Genomic DNA, 25485 nt, shown 5'->3' with positions numbered 1-25485 from the left:
AGGTGAGAAAAGAAAAAGAAAATTAGCAACAGCTTTGCCGGATCAGGCTATTTCCTTTTAAAGAAACTATTGTTTCTAATGATGTGTCAGGGAAATGGCATGTTTGGATGTTTTCTTTAGGAAAGAAAATGAGTACATTTCTACAGATGTGGATTCTGAGGTAGACAGAGGCTTCGAGCTGGCTGAGCTGGGAACTGTGATTTGATGAGAGTGTCAGAAGCTGGGTCTGGTTCAGGGTCTCCCAGGACATGTGCTGTGAGTGCCTCAGTACCTTAAATACAGACACTAAACAGTAGTACCAGTGACTGACACTAACACAACTCATGGACTTCCATGGAACCTATAGCTTAATAAGCTTCATGCTTATACCCTAAAGGAAGGTAAAGTAAGAGAAAGCTAAATGGAAAAGTGTCCAACTTAGGTGTCCTCTGAAATCACTTGGGATTGTATAACTGAAATGTCAAAACGCTGCAGGCCTTTTTTTTTTTTTTTTTTGCGGTACGCGGGCCTCTCACTGTTGTGGCCTCTCCCGTTGCGGAACACAGGCTCCGGACGCGCAGGCTCAGCAGCCATGGCTCACGGGCCCAGCCGCTCCGCGGCATGGGGGATCTTCCCAGACCGGGGCACGAACCCGTGTCCCCTGCATTGGCAGGCGGACTCTCAACCACTGGGCCACCAGGGAAGCCCACTGCAGGCCTTTTAAAAGAGCAATTACTAATTGTTTGTGAATAGAGTCTGTATAAGTTATTTTGTTTACTTTTTCCTAATTAAGTGGAAGGATTTTGAGTCTTCTGATAGGTATTTTTGACCTGCACTGTGCAGAAGGGGTAGGGATACTGTGGTTTTCAAAGGGCGTGACCATGAGTGTTCATTTACACACCACAGGTATGTTCGGCTTTGGTCCAACAGTCCTTCCCCTAGGAGCCACCTACAGTGTCAGAGGGTCAGAGTTTATTTTGGATTGAATAAAAATGAAACATGTGAAAAGCTTACACATACAACCTTTTTTTTACACGGGAACCACAGTCTTTTCCATTTCCTCTTTAAAACTGAGGACTGGGAAACTCATCAAGGAGACAAATTCATTCATTTTAAACATGTTATATAACACAGGATTGTGAGATCAGGAAATGAAATGGAAAAGCCATTTCTGCCATCAGGCTTGTAGCGGTGTGTGGTGGGGTTTTACTCTTCATACTGTAGTGTTGTGGATCTTTAGCCTCATGTGACTTTACATTCAAAAACTTTAATCTGGCCACTTGTACTTGCCATCTCGTATCTGGATATTTGCAAGGTTGTCTCATAGTTAGTTGTAGAATTCATAGACTTTATCAAGTTATAAAAATGGTGTAATCACTGACATACATTACTCAGTGCTTGAGAAGTTATACACTTTCAATTATGCTAAAATGTTTTCCGAAGGAATCAAACATATCTGTTTTCCTGTTTCCTTTTCACATCCATTACTTAAAGAATCTAGAAACTTCCAGAAGTATTTTCATGTCATGAAAGATTATTTATGTGAGAAGTATCCAGTCCAATTAGCCCTAATCCCTTTAAATTAGGCAGCTATATCTTTTGTTCTATATTATGCATATACTATAGTGTAATAACATATGCCTCGTTTGTATAACTTGACGTATTCATTATTTTGGTTTCAGTTACGCTTTCCTGACTAAACTGTTAAAAAGTCATGATCTGTCCACTTTTGTTTCTCATGTTTCCTATTGCCCGTGCTCCTCCAACCCCCTTTGTGAGAGATGAAAGTCAAAAGGCATACATGTAGAATACAACATTGTTCCCATTTGTTTGAATTCTTAAGTGAAAACATTCACTCTAGAGTTCACCATAAAGTGAAGCAAAATCCCAAAGTAAGTTTTGGCAATATAATCATCAGGAAATTCCTATGGAAGATAGTCTAATATCTGTGCCTGTGAATGGGACACAGACCTTCTCCGAGAGGGTGAAGCAAGATTCCTGGAATAAAATAAGTGGTCAATATATGTTTTTTATATTTAAAAAAATTAATTGTGGCAAGAACACTTGACATGAGATCTACCCTCTTAACAAATTTTTAAGTGTGTAACTCAATATTGTTAATTATGCACACAGTGTTATACAGCAGGTCTCTAGAATTTAACTGAGACTTTTGTTGAACTGAACCCTTGGTGTCACCTGGGAGATCTAATTGGTACCAACAGCGAAAGCAGGTTTGGGGAAGTGAAGTGCCTAAAAAAGAAATGTAGGACATTAGAGAATGTGGATGTTGACATCATCCCATGGGTTCACTTTGAAGAAAGGAAAGAAGATAATTGGAAGAAAGAGAATTTCAGAATGCTCTTCATTTGATAGTTAATGTGGACAAAACATGAACAGAGATTTGGGTTGTATCTTTATCATCTTTTGTTTTTTTTAAAAAGTACATTCTTTCAGGAGTTAGCACTTACTACTTCACTCTGAAGAAGATAAATATTATTCTCAGCTCCAACAAAATGTGTTATTCTCCAAAGTCAAACAGGAACGGAGTGATCAGTATGATAATAAAAAGCAAGTTTTACTGCTCCATTTCCCTTGCCTTCCTCCAGGAAGCTTGTATTTGGATAGATTAGTTTTCAGATTTCTCAAAGTCTCTACCTATTATGTTCTGCTTATGAAGAATTAGACTGTGCTAATTAGGAAGAAGGTCATCACATCCAAAAATATAAAAGTTAGATAGTGGTGGTAGAAGCAGTATTGGTATTAATTAACCAGATTCTTCCTGAGTCACAGTCCTTCCCTTGACACAAATGAAGAAAATGTCTAGAAGCTGAACAATATATGTCCTTATGGCATAATTTGACACGTTACTTAGAGTTAAACTTTGGAAGGATCTACCTCTGTTGCTAATGTTTTTGTTTTTAATTGAAGTATAATTTACTATGGTAAAGTGAGCAAGTATAAATGTAGAGTTCAAAGCATCATCACAAAACAATAACCATGTAATTAACATTCCATTCAAGAAACAGAATATCTCAGCTTCCCAGAAACCCATCTTGTGCTCTATCCCAATCACTAACTCTTCATTCCTCCCCTAAGGTAACCACTATCCCAAATGTTAGCACTACGGTTTAGTTTTTCCTGTTTTTAACCTTTCTGTAAGTGGAAACCCAAGAGTCTATACTATTTTGTGACAGGGTTTTTCACTCAATATTATGGATGTAAGATTCATCTATGCTGTTTCACTATAGCAGGTATTTGTTCATTTTTATTGCTTTGTTGTATTCTACTGTGTGAATATAGCAAATTTATTTATTTATTCTTTCTACTAATGATGGACACTTGGATTGTTTCCAATTTTTGGCTGTTATGAAGAGTGCTGCTAATGAACATTCATAAAAATGTTTCATGGTGCACATGTGCATACGTTTCTATTTAGTACATACCTAGGGGTGGAATTGCAAAGTCGCCAGGTATGCCTGCATTCAGCTTTGGTAGATAATGTTAAAAAGGTTTCTAAAGTGGTTGTACCAATTTAGAGTTCCATAGTAGTGGTGAGCATTCCCATTGTTCCACATCCTTGCCAAAACTTTGTATAATCAATCTTTTACATTTTACTTATTCTTCTGGGTATTTAGAGATATTTCACACTGGTTTTAATTTCATTTTCCTGATGAATAATGAAATTCAGTACTTTTTCATTTGTTTATTGTCCATTTGGATGTCCTCTTTTGTGAGGTGCCTATTCAAGTCTCTTACCTATTTTTCTATTGGATATTTCCTTTTTTCTTACTGATTTATAGGAATCCCTTATATATTCTGAATATGAACCCTTTGCTGGTTATATCTGATATATATATATATATATATATATATATATATATACACATTTTTTTCACTACATGACTTGCCTTTTATTTTCTTAATGGTGACTTTGATGAATGAAAGTTTTTATTCTCGGGGTAGTCTATATCAGTCTTTCCCTTTATAGATAGTCCTTTTATATCCTGATTAAGAAATCTTACCCTACCCCAAGGTCATGAAGATATCCTCCTATGTCATCTTCTAGAAGCTTTACTGTTTTGCCTCTTGCACTAAATTGGCAATCCATCTGGGATTTATTTTTGTGTGTATGGTGTGAGGCCTTAAGTTTCATTGTTTTTCCATATTAATATCAGTGGGCTCAGCATCCTTTATTGAAAAGATCATCGCTTAACCACTGCTCCATAGTGTTGCTTCATCACAATCAAATGCCCATATATGTGTGGGTTTGTTTCTCCATTCTCTATCCTGTTCCCTTGGTCACTTTGTCTGTCCTTGAGCTATTGCTGTTACTACATTGTCTGAATTTCTGTAGCTTTATAATAACTGGGAGAGTAAGTCTCCTTCACACCTTGTTGTCTTCTCAGAGCATATTAACCATTCTTAGTCACTTGCATCTCCATATACATTTTAGAATTAGCTTGTTTATTTCTACAACAAACCAAAAGCCCTGAGCTTTTTTTTTTTTTTTTTTTTTTTTTTTGCGGTACGCGGGCATCTCACTGCTGTGGCCTCTGCCGTTGTGGAGCACAGGCTCCGGATGCGCAGGCTCAGTGGCCATGGCTCACGGGCCTAGCCGCTCCGCAGCATGTGGGATCTTCCCAGACCGGGGCACGAACCCATGTCCCCTGCATTGGCAGGCGGATTCTCAACCACTGTGCCACCAGGGATGCCCTAAGCCCTGAGCTTTTATAAGAGGTTACATTGATTCTTTAGTTCCATGTGGGAAAAAGTACTGTCTTTGGAATAGTTAGTCTTCTAATTCATGAACATGGTAAATACCTCCACTTATTTAGGTCTTCTGCTTTTTTTTTTTTAACATCTTTATTGGAGTATAATTGCTTTACAATGGTGTGTTAGTTTCTGCTTTATAACAAAGTGAATCAGCTATACATTTACATATATCCCCATATCTCCTCCCTCTTGCATCTCCCTCCCACCCTCCCTATCCCACCCCTCTAGGTGGTCACAGAGCACCAAGCTGATCTCCCTGTGCTGTGCAGCTGCTTCCCACTAGCTATCTATTTTACATTTGGTAGTACATATAAGTCCATGCCACTCTCTCACTTCGTCCCAGCTTACCTTTCCCCCTCCTGGTGTCCTCACATCCATTCTCTACATCTGCGTCTTTATTCCTGTCCTGCCACTAGGTTCTTCAGAACCATTTTTTTTTTTTTTTGGATTCTGTATATACATCTTAGCATATATGATAGTGTATATGTCAGTGCTACTCTCTGAATTCGTCCCACCCTCCCCTTTCCCCCACTGTGTCCACAAGGCCGTTCTCTAGTCTCTGTCTCTTTTCCTACCCTGCAAATAGGTTCATCAGTACCATTTTTCTAGATTCCATATATACGTGTTAATATACAATGTTTGTTTTTCTCTTTCTGACTTACTTCACTCTGTATGACAGGCTCTAGATCCATCCACATGACTACAAATGACCCAATTTCATTCCTTTTATGGCTGAATAATATTCCACTGTATGTATGTACCACATCTTCTTTATCCATTCATCTATCAATGGACATTTAGGTTGCTTCCATGTCCCGGCTATTGTAAATAGTGCTGCAAAAAACACTGGGATACATGTATCTTTTCGAATTATGGTGTTCTCAGGGCATATACCCAGTAGTGGAATTGCTGGGTCGTATGGTAGTTCTATTTTTAGCTTTTTAAGGAACCTTCATACTGTTCTCCATAGTGGCTGTATCAATTTACATTCCCACCAACAGTGCAAGAGGGTTCCCTTTTCTCCACACCCTCTCCAGCATTTACTGTTTGTAAATTTTTTGATGATGGCCATTCTGATGGTGTGAGGTGATACCTCATTGTAGTTTTGATTTTCATTTCTTTAATGATAGTGATGTTGAGCATCCTTGCATGTGTTTGACAGCAATCTGTATATCTTCTTTGTAGAAATGTCTATTTAGGTCTTCTGCCCATTTTTGGATTGGGTTGTTTGTTTTTTTGAGATTGAGCTGCATGAGCCGCTTTTAAATTTTGGAGTTTAATCCTTTGCCAGTTTCTTCATTTGCAAATATTGTCTCCCATTCTGAGGGTTGTCTTTTCATCTTGTTTATGGTTTCCTTTGCTGTGCAAAAGCTTTGAAGTTTCATCAGGTCCCATTTGTTTATTTTTGCTTTTATTTCCATTTCTCTAGGAGATGGGTCAGTAAGGATCTTGCTGTGATTTATGTCATAGAGTGTTCTGCCTGTGTTTTCCTCTAAGAGTTTTATAGTGTCTGGCCTTACATTTAGGTCTTTAATCTATTTGGACTTTATCTTTGTGTATGGTGTTAGGGAGTGTTCTAATGTCATTCTTTTACATGTAGCTGTCCAGTTTTCCCAGCACCACTTATTGAAGAGGCTGTCTTTTCTCCATTGTATCTTCTTGCCTCCTTTATCAAAAATATGGTGATAAATGTGCACGGGTTTATCTCTAGGCTTTCTATCCTGTTCCATTTAGCTATATTTCCGTTTTTGTGCCAGTACCATTGTGTCATGATTACTGTAGATTTGTAGTATAGTCTGAAGTCTGGGAGCCTGATTCCTCCAGCTCCATTTTTCTTTCTCAAATTGCTTTGGCCGTTCATGCTCTTTTGTATTTCCATACAAACTGTGAAATTTTTTGTTCTAGTTCTGTGAAAAATGCCATTGGTAGTTTGATAGGGATTGCATTGAATCTGTAGATTGCTTTGGGTAGTATAGTCATTTTCACAATGCTGATTCTTCCAATCCAAGAACATGGTATATCTCTCCATCTGTTTGTATCATCTTTAATTTCTTTCATCAGTGTCTTATAGTTTTCTGCATACAGGTCTTTTGTCTCCTTAGGTAGGTTTATTTTATTCTTTTTGTTGCAATGGTAAATGGGAGTGTTTCCTTAATTTCTCATGATTAGTGTATAGGAATGCCAGAGATTTCTGTGCATTAATTTTGTATCCTGATACTTTACCAAATTCATTGATTATCTCTAGCAGTTTTCTGGTAGCATCATTAGGATTCTTTATGTATAGTATCATGTCATCTGCAAGCAGTGACAGCTTTACTTCTTCTTTTCCAATTTGGATTCCTTTTATTTCTTTTTCTTCTCTGATTGCTGTGTCCACAACTTCCCAAACTGTGTTGAATAACAGTGGTGAGAGTGGGCAACCTTGTTTTTTTCCTGAGCTTACTGGAAATGGTTTCAGTTTTTCACCACTGAGAATGATGTTGGCTGTGGGTTTTTCATATATGGCCTTTATTATGTTGAGGAAAGTTCCCTCTATGCTGACTTTCTGGAAGGTTTTTATCATAAATGGGTGTTGAATTTTGTCAAAAGCTTTTTCTGCATCTGTTGAGATGATCATGTGGTTTTTCTCCTTCAACTTGTTAATATGGTCTATCACATTGATTGATTTGTCTATATTGAAGAATTCTTGCATTCCTGGAATAAACCCCACTTGATCATGGTGTATGATCCTTTTAATGTGCTGTTGGATTCTGTTTGCTAGTATTTTGTTCAGGATTTTTGCATCTGTTTTCATCAGTGATATTGACCTGTAGTTTTCTTTCTTTGTGACATCTTTGACTGGTTGTGGTATCAGGGTGTTGCTGGCCTCATAGAATGAGTTTGGGAGTGTTCCTCCCTCTGCTATATTTTGGAAGACTTTGAGAAGGATAGATGTTAGCTCCTCTCTAAATGTTTGATAGAATTCACCTGTGAAACCATCTGGTCTTTTTGTTTGTTGTAAGATTTTTTTTTTTTTTTTTTTTGCGGTATGCGGGCCTCTCACTGTTGTGGCCTCTCCCGTTGCGGAGCACAGGCTCCGGATGCGCAGGCCCAGCGGCCATGGCTCACGGGCCCAGCCGCTCCGCGGCATATGGGATCCTCCCAGACCGGGGCACGAACCCGTATCCCCTGCATCGGCAGGCGGACTCTTAACCACTGCGCCACCAGGGAGGCCCTTGTTGGAAGATTTTTAATCACAGTCTCAATTTCAGTGCTTGTGATTGGTCTGTTTATATTTTCTATTTGTTTCTGGTTCAGTCTCGGAAGGTTGTTCTTTTCTAAAAGTTTGTGCATTTCTTCCAGGTTGTCCACTTTATTGGCATATATTTACTTGTAGTAATCTCTCATGATCCTTTGTATTTCTGCAGTGTCTGTTGTTACTTCTTTTTCATTTCTAATTCTATTGATTTGAGTCTTCTCCCTTTTCTTCTTCATGAGTCTGGCTGATGGTTTATCAATTTTGTTTATTTTCTCTAAGAACAAGCTTTTAGTTCTATTGATCTTTGCTATTGTTTCCTTTGTTTCTTTTTCATTTGTTTCTGATCTGATCTTTTTGATTTCTTTCCTTACACTAACTTTGGAGTTTTTTTTTGTTCTTCTTTCTCTAATTGCTTTAGGTGTAAGGTTAGGTTGTTTGTTTGGGATGTTTCTTGTTTCTTGAGGTAGGATTGTATTGCTATAAACTTCCCTTTTAGAACTGCTTTTGCTGCATCCCACAGGTTTCGGGTTATCATGTGTTCATTGCCATTTGTTTCTAGGTATTTTTTGATTTCCTCTTTGATTCCTTCAGTGATTTATTGGTTATTAAGTAGTGTATTGTTTAGCTTCCATGTGTTTGTATTTTTTACAGATTTTTTTCCTGTAATTGATATCTAGTCTCATAGCACTGTGGTCAGAAAAGATACTTGATACGATTTCAATTTTCTTCAATTTACGAAGGCTTGATTTGTAACCCAAATGATCTATCCTGGAGAATGTTCCATGAGCACTTGAGAAGAAAGTGCATTCTGTTGGTTTTGAATGGAATGTCCTATAAATATCAATTAACTGTATCCTGTTTAATGTATCAGTTAAAGCTTGTATTTCTTTATTTATTTTCATTTTGGCTGATCTGTCCATTGGTGAAACTGGGGTGTTAAAGTCCCCTACTATGATTGTGTTACGGTCGACTTCCCCTTTTATGGCTGTTAGCATTTGCCTTTTGTATTGAGATGCTCCTATGTTGGTTGCATAAATATTTACAGTTGTTATATCTTCTTGGATTGATCCCTTGATCATTATGTGGTGTCCTTCTTTGTCTCTTGTAATAGTCTTTATTTTAAGGTCTATTTTGTCTGATATGAGAATTGCTACTCCAGCTTTATTTTGATTTCCATTTGCATGGAATATCTTTTTCCATCCGCTCACTTTCAGTTTGTATGTGTCCCTAGGTCTCCAGTGGGTCTCTTGTAGACAGGATATATATGGGTCTTGTTTTTGTATCCATTCCGCCAGTCTATGTCTTTTGGTTGGAACATTTAATCCATTTACATTTAAGGTAGTTATTGATATGTATGTTCCTATTACCATTTTCTTAATTGTTTTGGGTTTCTTATTGTAGGTCTTTTCCTCCTCTTGTGTTTCCTGCCTAGAGAAGTTCCTTTAGAATTTGTTGTAAAGCTGTCTTGGTGGTGCTGAATTCTCTTAGCTTTTTCTTGTCTGTAAAGTTTTTAATTTATCCATCAAATCTGAATGAGATCCTTGCTGGGTAGAGTAATCTTGGTTGTAGGTTTTTCCCTTTCACCACTTTAAATGTGTCCTGCCAGTCCCTTCTGGCTTGCAGAGTTTCTGCTGAAAGATCAGCCGATAATCTTATGGGATTCCCTTGTATGTTATTTATTGTTTTTCCCTTGCTGCTGTTAATATTTTTTCTTTGTATTTAATTTTTGATAGTTTGATTAATATGTGTTTTGGCATGTTTCTCCTTGGATTTATTCTATATGGGACTGTCTGTGCTTCCTGGACTTGATTAACTATTTCCTCTCCCTTATTAGGGAAGTTTTGAACTATAATATCCTCAAATATTTTCTCAGTCCCTTTCTTTTTCTCTTCTTCTTCTGGGACCCCTATAATTCAAATGTCGGTGCATTTAATGTTGTCCCAAAGGTCTCTGAGACTGTCCTCAATTCTTTTCATTCTTTTTTCTTTATTCTGCTCTTCAGTAGTTATTTCCACTATTTTATCTTCCAGGTCACTTATCCGTTCTTCTGTCTCAGTTATTCTGCTGTTGATTCCTTCTAGAGAATGTTTAATTTCATTTATTGTTTTGTTCATCATTGTTTTTTGCTCCTTAGTTCTTCTAGGTCCTTGCTAAACGTTTCTTGTATTTTCTCCATTTTATTTCCAGGATTTTGGATCATCTTTACTATCATTACTCTGAATTCTTTTTCAGGTAGACTGCCTGTTTCCTCTCCATTTGTTTGGTCTGGTGTGTTTTTACTTTACTCCTTCATCTGCTGTGTGTTTTTCTGTCTTCTCATTTTGCTTAACTTACTGTGTTTGGGGTCTCCTTTTCACAGGCTGCTTGTTCGTACTTCCTGTTGTTTCTGGTGTTTGCCCCCAGTGACTAAGGTTGGTTCAGTGGGTTGTGTAGGCTTCCTGGTGGAGGGGACTAGTGCATGTGTTGTGGTGGATGAGGCTGGATCTTGTCTTTCCGGTGTGCAGGTCAGCATCCAGTGGTGTGTTTTGAGTTGTCTGTGACCTTATTATGATTTTAGGCAGCCTCTCTGCTAATGGGTAGGGTTGTTTTCCTGTCTTGCTGGTTGTTTGGCATAGGGTGTCCAGCACTGTAGCTTGCTGGCCGTTGAGTAGAGCTGAGTCTTAGAGTTGTGATGGAGATCTCTGGGGGAGCTTTCTCTTTTTGATATTACATGGAGCCAAGAGGTCTCTGGTAGACCAATGTTCTTAACTTGTCTCTCCAGCTCAGAGGCACAGACCTGACACTCGGCTGGAGCACCAAGAACGTCAGCCACATGTCTCAGAAGAAAAGGGAGAAAAATAGAAAGAAAGAAAGAAAAAAGAAAATAAAGTTATTAAAATAAAAAATATTATTTAAAAAATTTTAAGTAATAAAAAAAAGAAAAAAAAAAAAAGAGAGAGAGCAGCCAAACCAAAAACCAAATCCATGAATGATAACAAGCACTAAAAACTATACTAAAAAAAAAAACAAAAACTAAAAAACGGATAGACAGCACCCTGGGAAACATGATAAAAGCAAAACTATACAGACAAAATCACACAAAGAAGCATGCACACTCAGAAAAAGAGAAAGGGGAAAAATATATATATATCGTTGCTTCCAAAGTCCACCGCCTCAATTTGGGATGATTCATTGTCTATTCAGTTTTTCCAGAGATGCAGGGTACATCACGTTGATTGTGGAGATTTAATCCGCTGCTGCTGAGGCTGCTGGGAGAGATTTCCCCTTCTCTTCTTTGTTCACACAGCTCCCGGGGTTCAGCTTTGGATTTGGCCCCACCTCTGGGTGTAGGTTGCCTGAGGGCGTCTGTTCTTCGCTCAGACAGGACGGGGTTAAAGGGCAGCTGATTCGGGGTCTCTGGCTCACTCAGGCCAGGGGGAGGGAGGGGTACAGATGCAGGGCGCGCCTGTCGCGGCAGAGGGTGGCATGACGTTGCACCAGCCTGTGGCGTGCCGTGTGTTTTCCAGGGTAAGTTGTCCCTGGATCACGGGACCCCGGCAGTGGCGGGCTGCACAGGCTTCTGGGAGGGGAGGTGTAGAGAGTGACCTGTGCTTGCACACAGGATTCTTGGTGGCGACAGCAGCAGCCATAGCATCCCACGCCCATCTCTGGTGTCTGCGCTGATAGCCGCAGCTTGGGCCCATCTCTGGAGCTCGTTTAGGTGGTGCCCTTAATCCCCTCTCCTCGTGCACCCCGAAACAATGGTCTCTTGCTCTTAGGCAGTTCCAGACTTTTTCCCAGACTCCCTCCTGGCTAGCTGTGGCGCACTAGCTCCCTTAAGGCTGTGTTCACACAGCCAACCCCAGTCCTCTCCCTGGGATCCGACCTCCGAAGCCCGAGCCTCAGCTCCCAGCCCCCGCCCGCCCCAGTGGGTGAGCAGGCAAGCCTCTCGGGCTGGTGAGTGCTGGTCGGCACCGATCCTCCATGCGGGAATCTCTCTGCTTTGCCCTCTGCACCCCTGTTGCTGCGCTCTCCTCCACGTCTCCGGAGCTTCCCCCCTCCGCCCCCCGCAGTCTTCGCCCGCGAAGGACCTTCCTAGTGTGTGGAAACCTTTCCTCCTTCACAGCTCCCTCCCACTGGTGCAGGTCCCGTTCCTATTCTTTTGCCTCTGTTTTTTCTTTTTTCTTTTGCCAGGTACGTGGGGAGTTTCTTGCCTTTTGGGAATTCTGAGGTCTGCTGCCAACATTCAGTAGGTGTTTTGTAGGAGTTGTTCCACATGTAGATGCATTTCTGATATATTTGTGGGGAGGAAGGTGATCTCCACGTCTTACTCTTCCACCATCTTAAAGGTCTCCTCTATTTGGGTCTTCTTAAATTTATTCTAGTAATGTGTGTGTTTGTGTGTGTGTGTATGTATAGAAGTCATGCACAACTTTTGTTAGATTAATTCCCAGATATTTGATTTTTCATATTTGCTACTGTGTATAGAAATTTTAAATTTTCTATTTTCCATTTGTTGCCAGAATGTAAAAATCAATTAATTTTTAAAATTTTACTTTGAGCAGCCGCATAGCACAGGGAGATCAGCTCGGTTCTTTGTGACCGCCTGGAGGGGTGGGATAGGGAGGGTGGGAGGGAGACGCAAAAGGGAGGGGATATGGGAACATATGCATATGTATAACTGATTAAATTTGTAAAATAAAATAAAAAAAAATCTAAAAAAAAAAAATTTTACTTTGTATCCAGCAAGTTTGCTAAGCTCATTTATTTTTTCTAATAATTTATCTGTAGATTTTTTTGGATTTTCTATATAAACAATCATATTGTCTATGAATAGCAGGTTTTGTTTCTTCCTTTTCAATTGTATATTTTTTATTTGTTTTTCCTTTATTAAACTGGTTTGGAACATCATGTGTTTGATAGCAGTAGAGAGTATAATTGTCTCCTCAATCTCAGAGAAAATACTTTCAGTATTTCACCGTTAAGTGTGATGTTTGTAATAGGTTTTTTTTTGTAGATAGCCTTTTATCAAATTAAGACCGTTTCTATTTCTAGCTTGCTATGAGTATTTTTCATGAATGGATGTTCAATATCATCTAAAGATTTTCTACACATTCTAGAGATAATCATATGGGGAGTTTTTTGCCTTTTATTCTATCAATATGATAAATTACATCAATCAGTTTTTGAATGTTAAATCAATCTTGCAATTTTGTAAATCTAATTTTGTCATGATGTATTGTCCTTTTTATAGACTGTTGGAGTCTGTTTACTAGTACTATTTTGTTTAGTATTCTTATCTCCAAATCATGCGTGAGGTTAGCCTGTAGTTTTTCTTTCTTGAAATGTTACTGCCAGGTTCTTTTGGTGGCAAGTTTTTGTTGGCTTCCTAGCAGACTGCTCTCATGCTCCTTCTGGCTTGAAGAAGTGAGCTCTACCATGAAGGAAGTAGTTCACATACCAAGGGATGACAGGGATCCTCTAGGAACTGATGTTGGTCACAAGCGGGAAACTTAAATTTCAGTCTAGTAGCTTCAAAGAAATTAATTCTTCCAACAACCTGTGGCAGCTTAGAAGTAGGTCTTTCCCTAGTCAAACCTCCAGATGAGAACACAGTCCAGATGACACCTTAATTGCAGACTTGGAAGACCCTGAGCAGCAAATTCAGATAATTGGTCCCTGGACTCCTGTCCCATAGAAACTATGAGATAATAAACATGTATTATTTTAAGCTTCTAAGTTTGTTGTAAATTCTTATGTAGCAATAGAAAACTGATACATTTTCTGTCTTTTGACATGTTCCCTCATTATTTGAGCACTTCTATACTTTATGACTCAACAAGATAGTCTGGACTCAGCTTGTCCTTTCTCTGAGTAAACTTGGAATTAACCATTTTTCCAAGGAACTCTGGTTCCTTCAGTGGACACTGGAATTTAGAAAATAAGACCTGGGTGCCAGGTGTACTCAATAATATTGGGTGTCTCCTTCCTAGGCCTTCTCATTGGACAGAACTAAAGAATGTGTGTGTGGGCGTGTGTGGGTGTTCACATTTATATTCATACTTATTTCTGTATCAATCTATATATATTGAAAAACATGAGTTCACACTGAGCCCTCCCCCTCTCTTCTAATTTGTCACCAGAGGACTTACTCTAGTTTTCTTTCTTTCTATATTTATAATTCTCTTCTCTGACAGGAGAAACTTGGTTCCTACCATCTTCATTTTGTTAATATATTGGGTAATTTCCTTCTTCATGTAACCTGTCTCCCATCATCTTCATCATTCTTCCTACTTCATAGGTGCCTTCTTCACCCTGCTTAGTCTCCATCACCCAGTGCTAATGCCCCATCACCCTCAAACACACTTATTTTGCTAGGCCCTACCTAATGGATTATGAACTGAATTATCCAAGAAGGAGGTGAGGTCTAGTTATTTTTGATTGAGCACCAGACATGATATATGAAAAATCATAGAAATGATGTGAAGTCCAGAATGATTTTCTATTCCCCCAGGGAGTATTTATATTATTGCAGGCAGGTAGGGACCCTATCAATGCCAGATCACTGTAATAAATACTTGTGATTGGGATAATTTGAAACTAGGCCTCTATCACTACAAGGACCTGTTTCAAGTTGGCCATTATTCCTAGTTTCCAACCAAAGCCTCTCCCTTTGGAAGTTCTTGAACTCCAGTTTTTGTCCCCCTAACTCCATGAGGCTGACAAAAGCTCTGCTTGGCTTCTGCGGTTCTCAGCTACCACTTCCAGAATTAGAAGAAATCCCTTGGGGAAAAAGGCCCCCCAAAGCTAGGCTCTCTGAATTTGCTTTTTCCAGGTGTTACCCCCATAGCTTTCTGATGTGTTCAAGCAACTTTTTTAAAGTATATTTTGTCCAGTCTCCCAGTTATTATCAAGTTATCTAGTCTGCCTTTATTGAGAGAAAAGTCCCCCATTAGCAGTTTCTTATTTTTAAACTAGCATATAATCAGTAATTTATTGTGTTCTTAGGATCATTTAAGCGCTTCATATGATTTCTCTCATTTAATTTTTACAACCACCTTATGAGATAGGTACTATTATTTATCCCATTTTACAAAGTTTAGTAAGATTTGGTAGCTTGCCCAAGGTCATACTGCAGTAAGCAGAGGTCAGCTCAGGTCTGTCTGACTTCAAAGCCTAGGATTTAAAACAATCAGTTGTGATCTTTCCCACCATTAACCTTCATAGCCTAGAAACAAAACACTCTGTAGGGACAGTGTGGTATTAGCCTATTGAAACACGTTTGAAAGGGAAGAATAGAGCAGAGACATTTTCTTTATTTGCTTAAATGACTGTGAGACAGGGCTCAAAATACTCACTCAAGTTTGGGCTCGAAGTGCCACATTTATCTCTTCCTGTTATCCAAACAAGAACTATGATGGATTTAACATCAAATTAAAAGACTTAAATGGGGAAAAATATCATCCTAAACTACCTTTATACACTTTGTGGCATCAATTAACTCCCTATTCAGGAGCTTGAGTTCCTTCCTCCTGTGGTAGGAATCTGTCGGTTCACATAAAATTGTGCACCGTGACCAGATGTTATAGAGGCAGACAAGCAAGATGTGTCTCACTGATGCATCTGGACAGGAAACCTTAAATATGGTTTTCTTTTCTTAAAAAAAGAAATCCCAGCCACATATGTTTTTATTTTTCTTCTCAGTATTTGCTGTATGAACATAGGGCATGTTACTGCAGGCACACGTCTCAGGAGAGCGGTAGACTTATCAAAAGATTTGAGGGGCCATAAAATTCTTTTAGGGATGAAGATTCAGGTATTTTCATCCCAGATACTTTTCTAAATACATTTATTTTTACTCCTTTATGTGCAAACTAGGACCAGTTGGCAAAATTTTCTTGAAAAATTTGGGAAGTTATTCTTCTTCCAGAAGGAGTTCATATTTTCCTATTGGCAGACTTTTATTAGTGAGATCATGAAGCTAGTCTTCTGGACTCTCAGTTTCTCTGTGGATTATTACTTTTATTGTACCCCCTTGAATTTTTAAATATAACTAGTCTTCAAAGAAATCAGAACTCTTTCTAAGATGATAACTATCCTTCCTTACAAGGTGTTTGTGAAGTTTGTAAAGGATAAAGGGATGATTAGTGTTGATTACTTCTTCCCTGAAGACGGAGGCATTAAATACTGACCCCAATTACACAGCCAAATGTGGAATTGTAAAAACTGTCTCTTGATATTCCAGGCTCTCTTTGCATTGTTTTTTTTGTCCATTTGGTCTGCTTTTTGGTTTGTTTGTGCATTTTTTTTGGGGGGGGGGTTGGGGATCCAACCAGCTGGTAATGATTTTCTGAAGTAGATTCCCACTTGGTTAGTAATATATGATCATGCAAGTTATAGCCTATCTAGACTTGAGCACTAGTAAATAAATGGATACAGAGGCACTTACACAATAGGAATCTCTTTTCTTTCTGCTGATCGAGATTCTTCTGGGAGAGGACGCACATTAAGTCATCAGTGCTCTTGTAGACCTTCTTTAAATTTTTTAATTTTTAAAAATTTATTTTATCTATTTTTGGCTGCATTGGGTCTTCATTGCTGCAGGCAGGCTTTGTCTAGTTGTGCCTAGCGGGGTCTACTCTTTGTTGCAGTGCGTGGCTTCTCATTGCGGCATCTTATCTTGTTGCAGAACACAGGCTATAGGCGTGTGGGCTTCAGTAGTTGTGGCGAGTGGGCTCAGTAGTTGTGGCTCACGGGCTCTAGAACGCAGGCTCAGTAGTTGTGGCACACGGGCTTAGTTGCTCCGTGGCATGTGGGATCTTCCTGGACCAGGGCTTGAACCCATGTCCCCTGCATTGGCAGACGAATTCTTAACCACTGAACCACCAGGGAAGCCCAAGCTTCTTTTACTGAATTTAGCATTGATATAATCAGGTCTAGACTGAGACAGGTGTGAACCCTAGGTAAGACAGTCATGGGACATTCCATCAAACCAATATTTTAAAAGTATTTTTTAATACTTAGTGGAGATGGTAAAAAATGATTCCTAATAATGGAAATAAAATAGAAATGACTTCCTGTTTAAAATAAGGAATTTATAAAATGTACTTATTACATGCAATTTTTGGAATTAGCTTCTTGGGAGGTATGTTAAATTATTTAACACGTGAATAAAATAAATCACTCCTTCCCCGTATATGTACCAAGTCCATGAATTATTCAGATTCAGAATTTCAGCTTCAAGTTTCTGAGAGACAGCTGGTCTCAACTGTAAGTGTACTAAAGCAAAGGTCCCCAACCTTTTTGGCAGCAGGGAGCGGTTTCATGGAAGACAATTTTTCCATGGATGGGGTAGGGGATGCTTCAGGCAGTAATATGAGCGATGGGGAGCAATGGGGAGTAGCAGGAGAAGCTCCCCTCACTCTCCCGCTGCTCACCTCCTGCTGGACGGCCTGGTTCCTAAAAGGCCACGGACCACTACCGGTCCGTGGCCTGGGGGTTGGGAACCCCTGTACTAAAGAACTTACTCATAGATACCACAACAGACTAAACTGAATTAGAGATAAGGTGTGGTTTTGACCCAAGGGCAGTTTTCTTCAGCAGATTCGCATTTGGTAAGTTCAACTTGTGTTTTACCAGATACACATGAAGTCATGGGTAAAAATCTGAGTTGACTGGCACTGAGTTTCCAATTTGTTGAAGACGGTGTTTTAATGATTCTTGTAAAGTAGCAACCTTGGTAAATGCCTAGCAGGCTTGGCCCTTTACCTCAGCCCTGGCTGTGATATTATCAGCTATACTGAGGCCTGAATAAACTTATCTTTATGAGGGCATTTTTTAATGATATTAAACTTTGTGGGATCATAAGAGCAATTCTATTTTAGTCTTAATTCTAAGAATTACTTTTGAGCAACTGGTCTGTTTATACCATTCAAACACTATGAATTGGGCAATTAATTAGATTTCTCTTTTAGTTCTTGTTACTTAGATGTTGAGCCAAATTAATAACCTATTCACAGAAAACTCATAGGACTTTATGGGTAGAAAGAAACCTTTTTAAAATTAGCCTTATCCCTGGCTTCATTTTATGTTCCTACCATTGTTTTTCTTTCCTACTTTCACTTAAGCTATCTTCCTTTATTTTAGGTATCTTCATAAGCTGCCCTTAATCCTTTCAGGAAGGAGAAGAGGTATATGTAAATAAGTCACTGCAGTTTCTAACTTAGTAAAGACCTTGTGTATTAAATTTGCAGAGAGAGAACAGAGTTCTGAGGGAACAGAATATTATTTCGTGAGAGTTGGAGGCAGGCTTCCAGGGGAAGGGGGCTAGTGGTTTGGGCTTGTGCTTGGCAGGGAGAAAGGAGGCTAACTGAGCAGAGGGAGAAGGACTCTGAAATAGAAGTTGGCACAGCACGGATGACTAACTTGACTTGTTTCACGTTTCTGCAGAGGTCGGGCCCTTGGAGACACAAAGCCATCAGATACATTATTACTGGAAATGCTTGTGGAAAATTGTTGTATGCCTAAATTCTGGTAGCATCTACTCTCCTATTCATTTCTGCTGCTCTCCAAGACATACACCTGGGGTTAATTATATTGAATTATTTCTAACATAAGTGGCTCATGATCCTCCTTCTCTGATACGTCCCTTCTCAATGACATATTCCCCTTCCCTTCTGTTCTGTCTCCCTGCTAAGAGAAGACTGAACCCAGTATGGACCCCGATCCAGTTTCTCTCTCCTATAACGGTGAAGATGGGACTCAGAGATGCTAGCTGTACTCCGTTCATTGCTTGAACAAAAATATATAAGCTGAGAGTCTAGTTCTGTCACAGATTTGCTTATCCACAGAGCAGAGAAAACTGATCTGTATTGAGAGACCAGAATAAAGCTGGGCGCATAGAGGAGCAGGCAAGGATTCCAGTGGAGTTCCAGAGTTGGGGCTTCCTGATTTCCGTCCTGCAGGAGGTCTAGCTATGGCTCCCGACTCTTGTTTCTTTGTCAGTATTTTTCACCTTCTGTAGTTGAGGTAGCTCAGGTAGCTGTCTACCACTCAAAGGTGAATGAGCCCCTAGTGAGACATTAGGCCTGAAAAAAAAATGTATGCAGTGAAAATCACCAAGGATATGCTTAGAGATTTAAATATAACACTCATCCATTCGACAGGTATTTGTTGAGGCCTGCTGTGTTTATCCTCACTTGGAATAAACCATTGGACCAGATATATCAAGTTGATTACTGTCTAGTAGGGGATAAATCCATAAAGTTGGTTAAATGGCAATGCGGAAAAATGTTTACTGGCACAGAAACATGTTCATAATAAATTGTTAAGTGAATTAAGGAATTTATAAAAATGTGTGTATAATACATTTGCAAAACCATATATATGTGTATATGTGTGTACATTTAAATACATGTATATATACATGTATGTAAATATATGTATTTTCTCTTTGAATCTGTACATATATATTTGATATATATAACACACATATCATGCATATATCATGTATGTGTACAGATTGAGAGAAAAAAATGAAAATAATGTGAGGACTTGAAGGTTACCAAAACATTAAAAGTGATTGTCACTCTGGTGAGATGATCATGGGTATTTTTTTTATTGCCCCACTTTTTGCTATCTGTATGTATTATTTTGAATAAAAATTATGAATAATTTAGAATGTACTTTTGGAAGTTCTTCAGACATGTAAAATAGTATGTATTTATCAAAATCTGTCTGCATACATGCATCTTTGTAAACCACAGTAAAAAATAAAATCAATAATTAATTAATTCATATCTGTATCCAATAAGAGGATGAGTATTGGGAAACTCTAGATAAACACTAATGTAAAAATGCTTTTCATCGTAACATTTTTCCAACTAAATGACATTGTTAACAAATATAGATGAGTTTTATTTTGTTGTGTCATTCAACAAGCATTTATTGAGTTTTTCCAAGGTGCCAGGCCCTTTTCTAGGCTCTAGTGGTACATCAGAGAATAAAACTGACAAATGTCCCTGTTCTTGTGAAACATATATTCTTTCAGTGGCAATCTTTTTAGAAAAATAGAAACTTCCCTGGAGTATGGGAGACATCCCTTTTAAGTGTCAGGTCTCCTGATCCATCCCTGTATACATTCCCATGTGTAAGCCACAATGCTGCCATCATGACAGAATTCTTGCACTCAAGCATCTTTCTCTCCCAGAGAACATACAACTAAGTAAAGGATAGGGGATTCAGATATGTGGAAGTATAGGGTCAATGGAAGTGCATAAATGACAGACCCATCCTGGACTTTATGTTGGAGGTAGGTGACAGCAAGGAAGACTTGTTGCTGGTTGCAGAAGCTATCTAAGCAAGATGTGAAAAATAAGTGGAAGTTATCCAGGTGAAGAGGCTGCAAGGAGGGCATTTCAAGAAAAGGAGGCAGGGGGAAACAGGACATGTGTCAGGGAATGCAAGTGGTTCATTGTTACTGAAGCTTAGTTTGCAGAGCTGGCAGTGGCAAGAAGTAAAGGGGTCAGCAGAGGCCATATGTTGTTCAAGAGGCAAAGCTGTGTAGTCAAGGGTGTGGCCTTTGAAGCCAGACTCGGCCACCTTTTAGCTGGATGACTCAGGGAAAGTTACCTAACAGCTCTGTGGGTCAATTTTCTCACCTGTAAAATCGGTTAATGGTACGTAACTCATGGGACTATTGTAAGGATCCCATGAAATGATCTATGTTAGAATAGGAAGAGTTCAATAGATGTTAAGTATTGATGATGTCACAGGGCCTTAGTGTGCAATGATAGAAAACTTGATGTTCCTGTGGCGTTTATTCAGTTTCTCATTCAAGTTGATAGTTAAATAGTTCTGTGTAAACAGAAGCAACTCTGGGGCTAGCAAAGTGCTAAGAGAAGGTTATATATGTGGCCACATTGTGTTTTTCCGAAGTTACTGAATTTAAGTTTTTATATAGATAGAGTCAAATGTTCTTGTCTCTCCAGTAGGAGATAATTTTGTAAAGGTCATACCTTTTTTCATTAATTGAAAATTGGCTAATTTCTTGTATCTATGAATATATATGTTGCTCACATAAAATGCTACAACATCAATTACTATGGTTTTTGTTCTGAGAGATAAAGTAAACTAACAAGTCTGTTAGTGACTGAGATCTGACTGGTGGAAATTACTCATGGTCCAGTAGGTCTAGGAATTAATCAGTCACGCTCCTTGAGAAGAGTATAGGTTGCAGTAATTCTCTTTGCAATAATGTCATGCATTTTAGATTTGATGTGGCTGTAACAGCTTTTTTTTGTTCTAAAAAAGTATCTGGCAACAGCCAGTTCAATGTTACTACTGAAACATCCTCAAAACATAAATAACTCTTCTTTTAACAAAAACTGAAAATACCCTATTACATGGTTTATGCAAAGAGCATGTGTATGAATGATGCAGGAACATGTTCCTATGTAACAGTGGAGTCATTGTCATTCATGGTCTAGCGAGGCTCCTGTATCTGTGAGGTTCTAGCTGGTTGGCTAGTTTCCTTCACGGGAGAGCCTCCTCTCTGTTTGCAACAGGTACCAAGAGTTGACCTCCAATATCCACTTGTCTTTGAGTTTTAGCTGGGCCTGTGGCTACGCAGTTAGAGACTACATTTTCCAGCTCCCCTTGGAGCTAAGAGTGACCATATGATTGAGAAGTCTATGTCTCATCCCATGGACTTCTCATCCCAGAAGTCCATGGGATGAGAGTGGAAGGCATGTGTGCAGTTCCCAAGTTATGCCCTTAAAAAGACACTGCCCTCGAGCTCCTCTGGGAATGGATGTGGTTGTAAGAGCCAACTTTGACCAGTGGATGAAGGCTACACCCTAGGAGATGTGGAAGCAGTAAAACAAAGAAAATCTTGGTCCCTAGACAACCCAAGTAGCAAAGTCATGACCCCATCCCAGCCCCTAACCACCTAACAGCTTAGACTTCCACATAAGAGAGAAATACATTTTTGCTTTGCTTAAGATAATCATTTTTATTTTGTTAAAGCAGCCCTAATTAATACCCCAAATAATAGCATCCAAAATACCTTTTTTTTTTTTTTTTTGGTGGTGAGATCTGGACATGAAGTAGATGTCACACCTGCTATGTTAAAAGCGTAATGTCAGAGCAAAGTGACCAGAGAGCCCCCATCAGTGAGCACAGTCACCTGGAAGAAGACTTTAGAGCAAAGAGCTGTGTCTGCCTTTTTATTGCATCCCCATTATTAGGAGCAGTGCCTGGCACATAGTAGCCCTTCATAGATTATTGCTGAAAAAATGAATGACAGGTCCAAAGCAAACGAAGCAAGACACACCAAACATGGGTGGAAACTGAGTACCTAATATAAAAGAAATAAAATAAGGAAACTTTAAGCAATGTAAGCAAAAGAAAGGGCATGCAAATAATAACATTAACATTAATGAGAATTAATGCCTGGCACTGTACTAAAAGTTTTCTGTTCATTTTAGATTGAATCTCCACAAAAATTCCATAAGGTAAATATTATTGTCCTCATTTTACAGTAGGCAAAATCAAGACTCAGCGAAGCTGCTGCTACAACAGAGCCTCGCCAGGACTGGAACTCAGGTCGCCAAATTATCCTGCACGTGAATGCACTGAAACATATTCTCAAACCCATCGTGAAGCCAGTAGATTCAACCAGCAAAATATCTTCCTTAGGGTGTTTAAAGATGAGGTGGTCTGTTCAGGGCAAAGGGTGGTTATGACCTAGGAAGGTATGTTCAGGAGTTGAGAGGAGGAATATTATGCTTGAAAATATGGTGCTTTATTAAATAATTTTTAGTATAAACTTCTTAGTATTTTTCAAATATTGAGATAGTATAGGGCATAGGAAGTCCAGAATGAGATTATGGGTTTCAGTGTGACCTTGAGTAAATTCTTGAAGTTCTTTAAGACTTGGCTTTCTTTGCTTTCCCCGAGGGCTGGGCCAGCTGGCAGCTCAGGTCACAGGCAGTTCTAACTCGCTGTGGTGCTGGGATCCCTGAGGAGCTTCAGGAGGAAGAACATAAGGGACCCTTAGATGAGAGTGGGCTCGTTCAGGCTTTTATAAGTCACATACCTGCTTCTCTGACTTGTGATGAGCAGTTTAGGGGCTTAGACTTGTGGTTAGCAAGGCTGCTTCTAGAGAAAATTTGAGAAGTCAAGCAGAGTTGATTTAGGTGCTTTCTCAATTTTCAGTTTTTATCTTTGGTCTGGCCACCTTCCTAATCGCCTCCAGACTCCCAATATCTTTCTCCCACTTATCTACACTGCAGAATTATTCTTATTTGAGTTTCTCAGAACATTTTTCCAGGATGTCTTCCTTCCCCAGGCAGTACCTGAGGTTTCGGGCATTTTCAGATCTATTCCCCAAGCATCTGAATTTCACTTTCATCATTCCCCACCTGCTGGCTAACTAACTACTCAGCTGCAGAAACTAATTAGGGCCATGGGGATAATTCTTGGAAATCACCTGATTCCTTCTCATATAACAGGGACCCTTCAGAGACTTTGCCCCAGGAGTCTAATGGGACATGGGTAGAGGAGCTTTTGGGGTTTGCATAAGAAAGTTTTAAGACCAAATCTGTATGAAAAATTTACATACTGTCAAGAGAGTTTTCTTCAGTTCAAGCCAATGTAACAAATATTAATTAAATGTGACCGTGTGGCAGCCGTTGAAGTTTTTTCACTCTCATGTAAGCTCCAGTTCAAGTCTCAGGATAGTTAAAAAAAAAATGTAGGATTCATTTCTAGAAAGGGTTTCTGCACTCAACTGCTGCCTCTTTTCCAAGTCTGGTAACCTGGGGAGTATAATCTAGGTAGAAACCCAGAGTCTCCTTTACTTATCTCTGTCTTAAACCCAAAGCAAGTCCCAAGAGATTAGCTTCCTGCTTCCCATTCTTCATGACTCTTAGAGCTCCAGAATCACAAGCACTTCCTAAGGGAAAGTGCCTGTGCTGTCAAGTGACAGAGAAAGGAATAGAGCATAGAGATGAGAAAGCGGCACAGTTGCTTACAATCAGTGTATGTAATAAAGATATGCATTTCTTTGGAAGTAGGGAATTATAATATGATAAATGCCACACTACATTTATACATTAATTGCCACTGACCACAGGGTTTGGAAGTTTTTACAGAGATGACTATTTTGAGCTGGGTTTTGAAGGGTGAATAGGAGTTGCCAGTTTAAGCAGTGGGGAAATTCCAGGCCCTGGAAAGTGCATGAGCAAAAGTCTGTAGGCGTGGGCATGCATGGAGTGTTCAGGAAACAGCATGGAGTGGTGTGGGGCTGGATCATAGGATATATGGGACTAAAGCTGGGAATTTAAGTGGAAAGATAGGATGACTGACAGTAGAGCTTATGTATTTGATCTGAAGAAATTGAATAAATGGGACTGAGTCCTGACATTTTCTGGGACCGGGGAAGCACTAATACTGTATGGGAGCCTAAAGGGATAATCTTAGAGTAGTTGGGAAATATAGACTCTAATCCTGGTTTTGTCTAAACCAAGATCATTTGATGGCAGATTGCTCATGAATGCTGTAGAAACTGGACCAGGTGATCCCAGTTTCCTTTCTGCCGGTCCTTTCCGATCTGCTTTTCCTGTTTTTAGGAATGTCAGGCCTAAGCTAATATTATTTTGTTATGGTGCTACATGTGGCTCCAGGATGTGATGAGGGGGATTGTTATTGATTTACCGTTATTGGACTCTACCTGAAGCACCTTTATAGTAGTGACTATTTCATTTCATTTTCTTCTCTAAGTCTCCAGGAAACATTTACCAAGTCAGGGTCTTATGCTTCTTTACTGGAAAGCACTGACTGTTTTATTGAAGTATATGACCTCGATCCAAAAGCTTTGAGAGGGGTGTGTGTTTGTGTGTAGAAACCACCATTATGTCTTGGAGTCACTGAGAGAGTTGAATTGAAAGTCCTTCTATAGCCTGGCAATAAGTGTGACATCTATTTTGGGTAGGAAGGAATAAAGAGAGGTGCAATTGGTGCTGCCATAAGCAGACACAAGGCAACTAGAGGCTGTATCAGATGTTTATACAGACCACCTCCTACCCTTCTGGGATTGTAACCAAATCCATCTGTGAATAAGATACTTTACAGAGCAGTAAAGTAGGGAAAGGCTGTGGCAGTCAAGCTGACTTGAAAGAAAGTCCCAACTTTGTCCATATTAGCTGTGTGATTTGAATAAATTGCTTAACTTTTGAGAGCTTCAGTTTCTTCATCCATTAGGTGATTCTTCTTAGGGTAAGTATTAAGATAAAATGGTGATCAAGTATGTGAAAAATGCCTGGCTCATTGCGTAAGTGTTCAGTCAACCGTAGAATTATTTCCTCCTACTTAGTCATACATAGCCTCCAATACATCTTGCTCAGCGTCTCTTTTTAGAATAAATCATCCCAGTCCTTAAACCTTTTGACCAAGTCTTGTTTCCCAGCCTCTTGTTATGTCTGTGGTTGTTCACAGACTTTACCTTTGGTTCTCCT

This window comes from Mesoplodon densirostris, chromosome 2, assembly GCF_025265405.1.
Source record: "Mesoplodon densirostris isolate mMesDen1 chromosome 2, mMesDen1 primary haplotype, whole genome shotgun sequence".
Lineage (NCBI taxonomy): Eukaryota > Metazoa > Chordata > Mammalia > Artiodactyla > Ziphiidae > Mesoplodon > Mesoplodon densirostris.
The sequence above is the reverse complement of the archived record's forward strand: the minus strand, read 5'-3'. Positions refer to the sequence as shown.